This window comes from Protobothrops mucrosquamatus, unplaced genomic scaffold (assembly GCF_001527695.2).
Source record: "Protobothrops mucrosquamatus isolate PMUCROS unplaced genomic scaffold, P.Mucros_1.0 scaffold5163, whole genome shotgun sequence".
Classification (NCBI taxonomy): Eukaryota; Metazoa; Chordata; class Lepidosauria; order Squamata; family Viperidae; genus Protobothrops; species Protobothrops mucrosquamatus.
The window spans coordinates 57,481-68,281 of NW_015391034.1; the positions used below are offsets into that span (position 1 = coordinate 57,481).

Here is a 10,801-nt window from a genome sequence, read left to right on the forward strand (position 1 = left end):
CTTTTTCAATTGTACATGCTAGAGGTTTCAGCTGGCCAAAAATTGTATCTTTTCTCAATAGATTTAAGTGGCTCATGATGCTCAAGATGTCTTTTTCCATGCAAATGTTCTCCTTTTAATACAGTGGTTTTAAAAGGTTATGTTATTATGGGATGTTTAACTTACTGTCCATGTTTCTGAATGTAACAGGATTTCTTCCTCCAATCAACTATTCTTTTGTACTTTTTCTACTGTATGTGTCCTGGGCTCTTCTTTTCATTAAGAGAAACCTCCTTGTAAGATTAATAATTGCCTTTAAATGATCTTCTAATTTGAACAAGTGTGCCCGGCAGAATCTAGGTGTCTGACCTGCCCCAACTGGGTCCCTTAGGAAGGAAAGACCCTCAACTTCATCGGATTGGAGCAAAAAGTGCCTCTGCTAGAAACCAATTCTGGGCTTCTCTGAGCTTCATCGCCTGTCATTTCCCCCCCCCCCCTGTTTCCCATCACGTACAAACATATTGTCCATTTGTCCACCCCCACCCCCCATGCCCCTCCAGATGGCAGGAACTGACACTGGGGCTAATTTGGCCTTCATTGTTGGGGATGTGACTGAGCTCCTCCCTGTCATTGTTTGATAGAATCTAAATGGGTTTTCCAAAGGTCAGCGCCATCTAAGACCATCCCCAGATATCTGAAACTCTTGTACATCGGATGCTCTCAATGGTCCCCCCGTCTTCAAAGCTTCTTAGCAGAAACAGGAGACTCTCTTAAGACCAACAAAGCTCTGTGAGATACGATCCAGATCCTCAGCATAGAGGAGGAGAAATAGGGCCCAGGGACTGAGGCAGGTGTAAGCAGGAGACAGTCAGATGAGCTGTCGAGGAGTGGAAGTGCTACTTAAAGAGGGTGGAGGTCTAAATACAGCCCTGGGGGACTTTTCTGAAGCACATTTCATACAAATGCTGAATGAGAAAAAATAACATCCCTTTGTACTGCGTTCTCCACGTTCATCAGGATTTCTCTCAAATGTAGGTTTAAAAGCTACAAAGGCTTCATGCTGTGATTTTGTGCAAACCAATTTGTTTTATTTAGAGAAATGTTAGTCATAAATCAAAATTTACACCCAGTGCATTATGCAAAGAACTGTCAATGCTGTTTAATTGCATCAGTTTCAACTGATTTCCCAGTAGATTGAGATTTGATAAAAAGGTACCCCTGCTTTTTGCTGCAACAGGTGGACGCGACCATTCGCCTGGTCCTTCTCTGAAACTTGTGTACAGTATTTGAGGGGCTCAAACTGGACACAGTATTTGTGGTGGTGATGACCAGGAATTAGGGGACAGGATCAATTGTGAATACGTACGGATGGCCTCTCCCTCTGTGGTCACTTGCAGAGTCCTGGATGCAGGGTCATGAAAGGACAGCAAGGAAAACACCCAATGTCCTAACTCACCCGAGATGAGCAGATCTCGAGATCCAACAGATGGCGCAAAATCCTGTCCTTTCCTGCCCCCTGATGGCCATTAGTGGAGCTGCTGCTCTGATCTAACTCCATCTCGAGAACCCAGAAGGCTTTGGCAGCTCCCACAGTAAGGATGGCAGTTGGGTCCTTCAAAGCCTCCCCTGACCTCGCTGGCGGTTCCTCGGCAGGTGCAAGGGCCCTTGGACCACGGGGGCCGGAAAGCAGGGGCTGGCTGGGTGGCTGGTGTGGGAGAAATAGCTCCAGAGTCCCCATCTGTGGCTTCCTGGCCAAGAATAGCTTGGTTTGCCTAAAGCAAACCTTGGCTCTTTTATAACTCGTGGACTTCAACTCCCAGAATTCCTGAGTCAGCTATGCTGAAGTCCACGAGTCATAAAAGAGCCAAGGTTGCCTACCCCTGGCCCAAAGTCACTCGCATAAGCTGTATGATATGCCTAGGCAGAAAAGACGTTTTCAGTGCCAGAGAAATGGTGTTCTCCAATTGCCGCTCTCTTCTATCAAGTGCCAGGTGAGAGCCGTACTTGGAACACTGGGGGTGTGTTCCTGGCCCTGAGGGTTTTTTTTCTCTTCATATCGACAAATGCAAGAGTGCTCTCCACACACTCACATTCACACACCCAGCTGGATGCCCTGGGATGCCAGGTGAGAGCCGTACATGGAACACTGGGGGTGTGTTCCGGCCCCCTGCGTTTTTTTTTCTTTTTTCATCTAGACAAATGCAAGAGTGCTCTCTTCTCCCCCCATATCCTCCACTGGAAGCCCCCGGAAAAGTTCCTTCTTTACCCAGGACACCAGTTCCACCAACCTGCTCTGGAGCCTCCGAGCAACAGCCTGGCTGACCTGACCAAGCTTCCAGATTCACAGCTCTGGTGCCTTCCAAGTTGCCTGATCAAAGGAAGGAGCTGATTTTCCATGAATCAGGCAGGAGCAGGAAGGAGCCCCAGTCCCACCTGGTGAAGGTCGCTTTAAGAGGGAAAGAGGAAAAAAAAGGAAGCGGCAAGGACTGGGCCTTTGAGAACGAAGTCTTCCAGGAGGCATCAGCCAAGTGTCAACAATGGGTGGGTTCTGAGATACTTTCTGAAATGGGTTCAGAGGCTGCCATTTCCCCTCATGGGGATCTTGGGGTGAGGCTGTTTCCAAGGGCAGACCCAGCAGCAAATAATTAAACATTGCAATGTCACTTCCTAATGCCAGATGCAAGAATATAAATCACATGATTTTTGCTCAGATGCACAGTTCTTCACCTCACCCCTCTGTCCCCCTGGGGATACACAAAACACATCGTACCTGCAGGAGGTAGAATTCAGATGGCAAAACTATCAAAAGGACTAATTTGCTGGAAGGAAAAATGCATTCCCCTCCCACAACCTTTTGGAGGCATTAAATAATAAGCACATTATATCAATGTGCCATATCAAATAAAATAAAATAAGTAAACTGTGATAATTGATAAGAGCTCCTCAGATAGGCAAGGAAAAAGTTAATCTTTGCACTGGGGGGTTTTTACTGTATTTGCCCCCATTACAATAATAAAATATTGTACCCCAATCTTTCTGAAGGTTACTCCAGCTCTGGATTGGCTGTTTCCATCTCAAGTAGGATCACAGATTAAGGAAAGAGGCCACAATGCTTAAGATCTATGCCTTTCTTCAGAATGACACAGAATTAACGTCAGGGCTCTTTTGGATCTAGATGGGACCATCAATATTACTGAATGCACAAGCCCTCTCAGGTCCACCATCGTGTCCTGCCATTCTTGGGAAGTGGGGCGGGGAGGCTTGCTGGCATTTTTGCTTGCTTTTTGCTTTGCTGTAACTGCTTGGTAATTTAGGCAGGGAGATATTGGTGGAGACAGAGCGGACTCTCTCCCAGTCGGTTTTTGCCAGACTTCAAGGCCGTCATTTCCTCAGGGTGAACTGCTATCTCCCAGCACCTCAGAGATTCTCAAAACAATCTTTCAGCATCACATTGGCTGCCGTGGACTGGGCTTGGACTTGGGGCTGGGCTTGGGGGTACCTCTGGGTGACCATTGGGGTAGTGAGCCAGCCTACCAAAGGGTGCCAGGTTCGTTTTACCTGCCGCAGGTAATCCTCGACTGAGAACCATTGTTCACCATTGAAAAAAGGGACTTCTAGCCAGTCCTCACAGCTACGACCATCACAACATCCTTACAGGTAACATAATCAAAATTTCAGGCACTTGGCAACTGGCGTGGATGTAGGACCCAGGGTCACGTGATCAACCAGTGGTCGATTTCTGTTGCAAAGTTAGACATTTGTTAAGTGAATTTTGCCCCATTTTACGACCTTCCTTGCCACTGTTGCTAAGTGAATCCCTGCAGTCGTTAAGTCGGTAACGCAGTTGTTAAGCGACCCTGGCTTCCCCATTGACTTTGCTCGTCAGAAGGTCAGAAAAGCCGATCACGTGACCCTCCCCAGGCACTGCGACCGTCATAAATATGAAACAGTTGCCAGGCATTGCCAGGCATTGCAATTTTTGATCACGTAACCATGGGGATGCTGCAACGGTCCTAAGTGTGAAAAATGGTCATAATCCTTTTTTTCAGTCTTGTTGTAACTTTGAACGGTCACTAAATGAACTGTCGTAAGTCGAGGACTACCTGTATTATGCCTATAATTTTCACAGTCACCCAGAGATGACTGTGCCTTGTCCTCCCGCAATCTCTGTTGCTCCGTAAAAGTCCTTTTGATGCAACTGGATGGATTCAGAGTCTTCCTTTGCTGAGGGACCAGCTGAGGCAGTTCCTTACAAGCCCAAAGCAGAAGCCCACCAAAAGAATCAGTCCTTGTGCCTTTAAGCCCTCCATGGACAGGCTTATGAAGTCAAAGGGTCTAGTGAGCTTCAGAGAATAATGAATAGCAGTTCTTCCACTGCTTAGTAAACTCAGCCCTTCTCTTTGCTCGGAAGTTTTGATAAGAATATTAGGCGTATTCTACCAAATAACAGGTGCTAGCCAGGGCCATGCAAGCATGCATTACAGTTATACAACCTCACACTTTAATAAAAGCAGAACACAACACAGAAGCCAATAAAGAACCTTCCAGCTGCTCCAAATGCAGCATATTCCCACTTTAAATTTGTGTTATGTATGCGTACACTTTGAGAGCAAGCAATTAATTTCATTTTTAATGTGTGCCATTGTACCCACAGTAAAAAATGACAATAAAGGTTATTTCTCTCTCTCTCTCCTGTTCTGTTAGCTGATAATAGAACTTCCTGCCTACATCTAAAAATACCTGGAGAAGGTCACTGGGCTCCAACATCAGGCTACCTCAGGTATTTAGTGCAAAAACAAGAAAATTAAAGTTATTTCAAATCTTATAAAAGTTGGGTGACATAAAAAAGCCTATTAAATTTGGTGAGGTGGATGATATATGAATTTAAAAACCTAATAAATTGCCACTGTGTCACAGCGTGGGAGAAGCTGGCTGGACACTGAGAGAGCAGCAGGAGCAGGAACCCCTCCAGCCTTTGGGGGGGGCGTAGGAAGCACGGAGAGCCCCCCAAGGCCGAGGGTCTCGGGCCAGGCTCCCCGGGGAGAAAGGGGCGCATGGGGGGGAGAAAAGCTGGGCGTTTCTGGAGGCTTAGACCTCAGGACGTCGAGAGGTCAGAGAGGCCCAAATATTAAGGGGGGGTCCTTGAGGGGATTCCCCCCCGCTGCAGTCTGGCAAAGGGGTCCCGGGGAAGGGAGCGGGATTTGGGGGGCCCAGGCGGCGCAGAGAGGAGGGCCCCTCGGCCCGGCTGTTTGGGAGCCGCGGGGGGAGCCTGGCCGGAGCCCCCCAGGAGGGGGAAGGGAGGAAGCGCCCCTCCCGGCTCCCCCTGCCCCGCGAAGAGAGAGACCCCCCAGAGGGGGAGGGAAGGGGGGCAGAGACGCAGCCCCGGAACGGCCCCTCAGCTCCGCCTGCCTGGATGCGGGGGGGGAGACGGGACCTGGGGAAAGGCCTGGGGAACTCCCCGCCTCACCGCCTCGCAGGATGAAGGCTCCCCTCACTACTGCGCAGGCGCCCTCTGGCTGAGGGAGGGAGGGAGGGAAGGAGGACGCCGATTGGCAGAACTTCTGTCAAGTTCTTTTGGGATCCTGAGCTTGTCTTCCGGGGTGTTGGCTGTTCCTGCCATAGAGACCTGCAAGGTCTCCGGCAAAAGCGGAAGATAAATTCCATTCTCTCTCCTCCCCCCCTCCGTCTCCCCCTCTGTCCTTTCTCCACCCATCACTTGCGCCTGGGCTGTTCTGAGAACAATCTGTTTCCCTGGGCGACCTGGGGTGGTCTCCGTCTTCCAGGTGACCCTCTTGCACCCCGGCGTCTCCTCCCCCCACCTTCCCTCCCCCTCCCATGACTGCTGCCTGGTGCCTAAAAGGGGGAGGAGCCAGAGGTCACAGGGCGTCCTATCCCAGTCCGAAGCACCTGAGGTCAGAGGCCCCCAACCTTGGCAAGAGTGTGGCTGGCTGAGGAATTCTGGGAGTTGAAGTCCAGAAGCCTTAGAGCCCCCAAGGCTGGAGACCCTCAATGGTCCTGGGGGCGTTTCTGGGCCCCCTACCCCCTCCCTCTCTGGCTGGGCAGAACGGGGGGGGAGAAAAACGTTTCCAAACAGAAAAGATTGGAACAGAAATCCTTCAAATCCAGCCCGGCCTGGGACTCCATCGCCCCCCTTTCCCCCCCCAGTGCGAGGAGGGGCTACGGGGGGGCCGCAGAGGAGCAGAGGGGGGGCAGAAGCTCTGAGGAGTGAGACTCAGGAGCCCTGAGACGCGGGAGGGGCTGCCTGGGGGCCGCGGGGGGGCCTGGGCGGCCTGATGGATGCGGGGCTGGGGGGGGAGGAAGATGGGACCCCTCGCCTCAACTCCGCGCCAGGAGGAAAATCCCCCCCAGCACCGCGCAGGCGCCAACTGGCTGGCTGAGGAAGGAGGACGCCAATTGGTCGCTCGGGGGAGAGCGGCGATTGGCAGGAGGACTCTTCAGGGCGGGCCCTCCAGAGGAACAGGCGGAGCTTCTACAGGAAACGGCACTGGGAGTCGCAGTCCGAGAAGCTCTCTAGCAGAGAGGGGAGGGAGGGGGAGCCCGAGGCCTGGACTGGCGGGACGGGCACTGGGAGGGAGGCCGGCTCCGTCTCGTTCTGGCCCGGGAAATGTCGATGAGAGGCGGAGGCTTTGGCCTTCCTACCCAGATGGGTGGGCGAGCCTGGGACTCCCCTCCAGGGAAGTGACCCGCCTCTCCTCCTCCCCCTTCGCCCCTGCAGGTGGACAGACGAGCCCGGCAGAGGAAGGAAGGAAGGAAGGAAGCGCCGCCCGAGAGGAGAGGAGGCCCCGCGGAGCAGCCCCGGGAGGAGACGGCGGGGGAGGCCCTGCAGGGATGAGCCGAAGGGGACTCCAAGAAAGGAGGCCGCCTGGAGGGAGAAGCGGGGAGCAGGAAATGGGCGGAGACCCCGAGACGGGCCTGGAGGGCGGAGGGTCCTTCAGAAGAGGCGGAAGACTCCGGAATCCCCAGAGAATCCAGGAGGGAGGAGAGAAATATCAGTGCCCGGAATGTGGAAGATCCTTCAAAACAAAAGGAAATCTTGAAAAGCATCTAAGAATCCACACTGGAGAAAAACCGTATGAATGCCTCGAGTGTGGAAAGAGCTTCAGTTTGAGCGGAAGCCTTTATGTACATCAAAGGATCCACTCAGGAGAGAAACCGCATAAATGCCCGGAATGTCAAAAATCCTTCAGAAGAAATGACCATCTTAAAAAGCATCTAAGAATCCACACTGGAGAGAAACTGCATAAATGCCTGGAGTGTGGAAAGAGTTTCAGTCAGAGAAGCAGCCTTTATACCCATCAAAGGATCCACACAGGAGAAAAACCACATAAATGCCCGGAATGTGGAAAGAGCTTCAGTCAGAGGGGACACCTTTATACACATGAAACAATTCACACTGGAGAGAAACCTCATAAATGCCTGGAGTGTCATCAAAGGATCCACACTGGAGAAAAAACATACAAATGCTTAGAATGTGGAGAGAGCTTTACTTTGAGTGGACACCTACATTGACATCAAAGAATCCACACTGGAGAAAAACCATATAAATGCCTGGAGTGTGGAAAGAGCTTCAGCAGGAGTGAAACTCTATATAGTCATCAAAGGATCCATACTGGAGAAAAACCATACAAATGCCTGGAGTGTGGAAAGAGCTTCAGCAGGAGTGAAACTCTATATAGTCATCAAAGAATCCACACTGGAGAAAAACCTCATAAATGCCTGGAGTGTGGAAAGAGCTTTAGTGAGAGAAGAACGCTATATAGTCATCAAAGGATCCACCCTGGAGAAAAAACATACAAATGCCTGGAGTGTGGAAAGAGCTTTACTGTCGGTGAACAGCTCCATAATCATCAAAGTATCCACACAGGAGAAAAATCATATAAATGCCTTAAAAGTGGAGAATTCTTCACAACAAGCAGCAATTGCAGAAGTTGTCAAAGAATGCACCTGGGAGAAAACCCCTAAAAGTTCATGGAGTGTTTTAGTCAAAATAGGTCTCAATAAAAATTATAAACTTTACACTCAAACTCTACACTATAAATGCACAGAGTGTACTGACTCCTTCAGAACAAATGGCAGTGTCAGGTCGACATAGATCCCTATTGGGATGCTGCCATTCTGGCGGGAGGGGGGAAATCTCAGGCGGGGGGAGCGTTCTGTGATGTATCCATTTTACTTTGTTCCTCTTTTGGTTTGATGTATCTTCCTGGGAATGGAAGAAGGGAGGGATGGGAGAAGGATGAGCCTGGGACCATCTGTTTTGTCTCAGCTCCAGAGGATCGCAACGCCTGAGAACAACTTATCACCTCAGTTCGGAGTTCTCATAACACCTTTGCACCTCTGGATTGGCTCCCTGTGTACTGGGCAGTTGAGAGGGGTTTTGAAAAGTGGGTTTTAAGCTGTTGTTTTCGCACGGGAATTTTAGATCCTGCCTGCTTTCTCTGCAATCTCTATCTCTCAATAAACGTTCCTTTTGAAATACTACCTCATTCAAGAGTTCTGCTTTCTTGAGGGATTAGCTGAGGCAAGACCTTACAGGCAGCTCAAAAACCACCTAATAAACCACGTGGGAGAGAAACAGAAATGGATTAATTGTGGCTAATATACCGCCAAATGTGGCCAGCAAACTCTGTGCAGCCCCAGATGACATGCACAACGGTTTATCTAGTGCGAAGAACCTCCTCCAGTTTTTATCACAGACCTAATTATGAGCCAACAAGGCAGAGATGTGGATACTTACTCTTTATTGCCATTCTGTCAACGCTGCTAACATCGGATGTTCTCGCTTTGATCATATATGAAGATGCAGCCATTTTCCCCTTAACTTGTGTGTTACTTTTAGAGTTAGAATTAGATGATTCCTGGGGGGAAGGAGGAAGAATGTGTATGGGAATTAGTTAGACGTAACAAAATCGTCGTAGAATGTTTTTCAAGGTTGTTTGAAATAAGAGATAAGAAATTGGTTGGAGGAACTGGAGGGAAGGTCTGCATTTCAAACTAATTGGAGAATGTGATTTATGACTGTTAATTAGAGGAGGGAATTGTGCTTTGATACTATGTGTTTAGGGGAGGAGAATTTGTGGCATTTTAGCCTTGCCACATTAGGGTGGGTCACTCATGAATCCTGGCAAGCGACGACAAGCCAGAAAAGGAAGAGACATGCAGGAATTTCCTCGAGGTGAGTGGACACAGAGTGTGCTCTGAGTCACCTTTTTATTTCGTACATACATGAGGAAGTGCAGGTGTCAATCCATAGTTGGTTACATTTAGTTGCAGGGTAGAATAAGTCCTATGTAGCGTCTTTAACATATGATTGGTTGTAGCTTTCTATAGGATGTGGTTAGTGCAAAGCAATTGCAAGCCTATTGTGGTTTATTTGCTCATCTACTTGCCTTGTTGCTTATGGCAGTTGCTTAGCTAGCTTCCTGTTAACCGTTATTTTCTCAGAGGATGTGGTTGCCTCACTTACTGTCCTAGGCTTTTAGTACGCAAGCTGGCCTCTGGCCTAGTCTTGCTATAGAAGCCTGAACTATAAAAATCCCAACATCTCCTCTCTTTTTATTTATTAAAAGATGGTTGACTCTTCTTCTTGGGCGACCGGCCTGTCCTCCCTCCCCTCGGGCTCATGCTGTTCTTCCTCCTGCTCATCCATTGGCAACAGTGACTGTGTGATGAGGGTCTCTGCTTTGCTGTCTGAGCAAAATTGAGGATGTGAGTCCTTTATGGATTCTAGGTCATCCGTGGGGAGAGGAACGTATCCATGCCGTTCCCAGAGTGACATTACCTGAGCTGTTGCACGTTTTTCTGCTAGCAGTGACAAGCTATTTGATAATACACAAGACAAAATTAAGCATCCTAAAGCAATCATACCAATGAGCGCAACAATGGCTTGCAGGCCTGGCAATTTTGGAAACCATGACCCAAAAAGAGAATGCATGTCAAATCCCTTCCGTGTTTGGACAGGGACATGGGCTAGGCAGACCATTTTTTCACTGACTTCAGCAATCACTTTGCCTGAGTCATCAATTTCAATACAACAATTTGACAAATTAAATTTCCCACAGACAATTAAATTTCCCACATACCAAATTTCCCACATACCAAATTTCCCACATACCCCCCCTTCTTTGGCTAACAAATAATCTAAAGCTAGGCGGTTTTGCATAATATAGGTTCTGGATTTGACACTTTGAGAAGCTAAATGTTTCATGGCAAGGACAGTTTCATTGGTTGTGATTAGGATGAAAAATAAACCAAGGTGCTGGTAATTTTGGTGTCTTCTTTGGTGACTTTAAGACATGGTGAGCAGTTTCCTTCAACTGGGGGGGCAGCTTGTTTGATCCGAGGCCGGATACGGTGTCACACCCCTCTGGTAGATTGAAGGGGGATGTCTAGCCATCTGTGGAGTTCCTCCCCAGGCCTTGGGGAAGTCACGGCTGATGAGTCAGAGTTCTGTGATTCCCTCTTCAGGGTAGTAGATGTCATATTCAGGGATGTAATAAGGATCGATGTGGTCAATACAAAAATCTTGCACTCCAGGGTAGGCATAATGTTGCAGGGCACAGGCGTTGCACCAAAAACAGCACTGACAGCTGCACTGGCAGATGCAGTGGTCACACATCTACTCTGGTGGCTGTTGCTTCAGATGGGGTTTCTGTGGGTGGCGTGATGGGAGGTGGTGCAAAGTAGGGCCGGACGCAGCGACCAGGGACCCACAAGACTTTTTCAGGCAGTTGGACTGCTGCGTAGCCTCTTCCCCAAGTGATGAGGTCAGCAGGCCCTTTCCAGGTAGGATCAGGGAGTA

General features: G+C 49.3%; 1 pseudogene; it reads left to right on the forward strand.

The window, feature by feature from the left end:
* Window positions 1-7,962, forward strand: part of LOC107299599 — a 39,723-nt pseudogene extending 31,761 nt beyond the window's left edge.
* The last annotated feature ends 2,839 nt before the right edge of the window (window positions 7,963-10,801 follow it).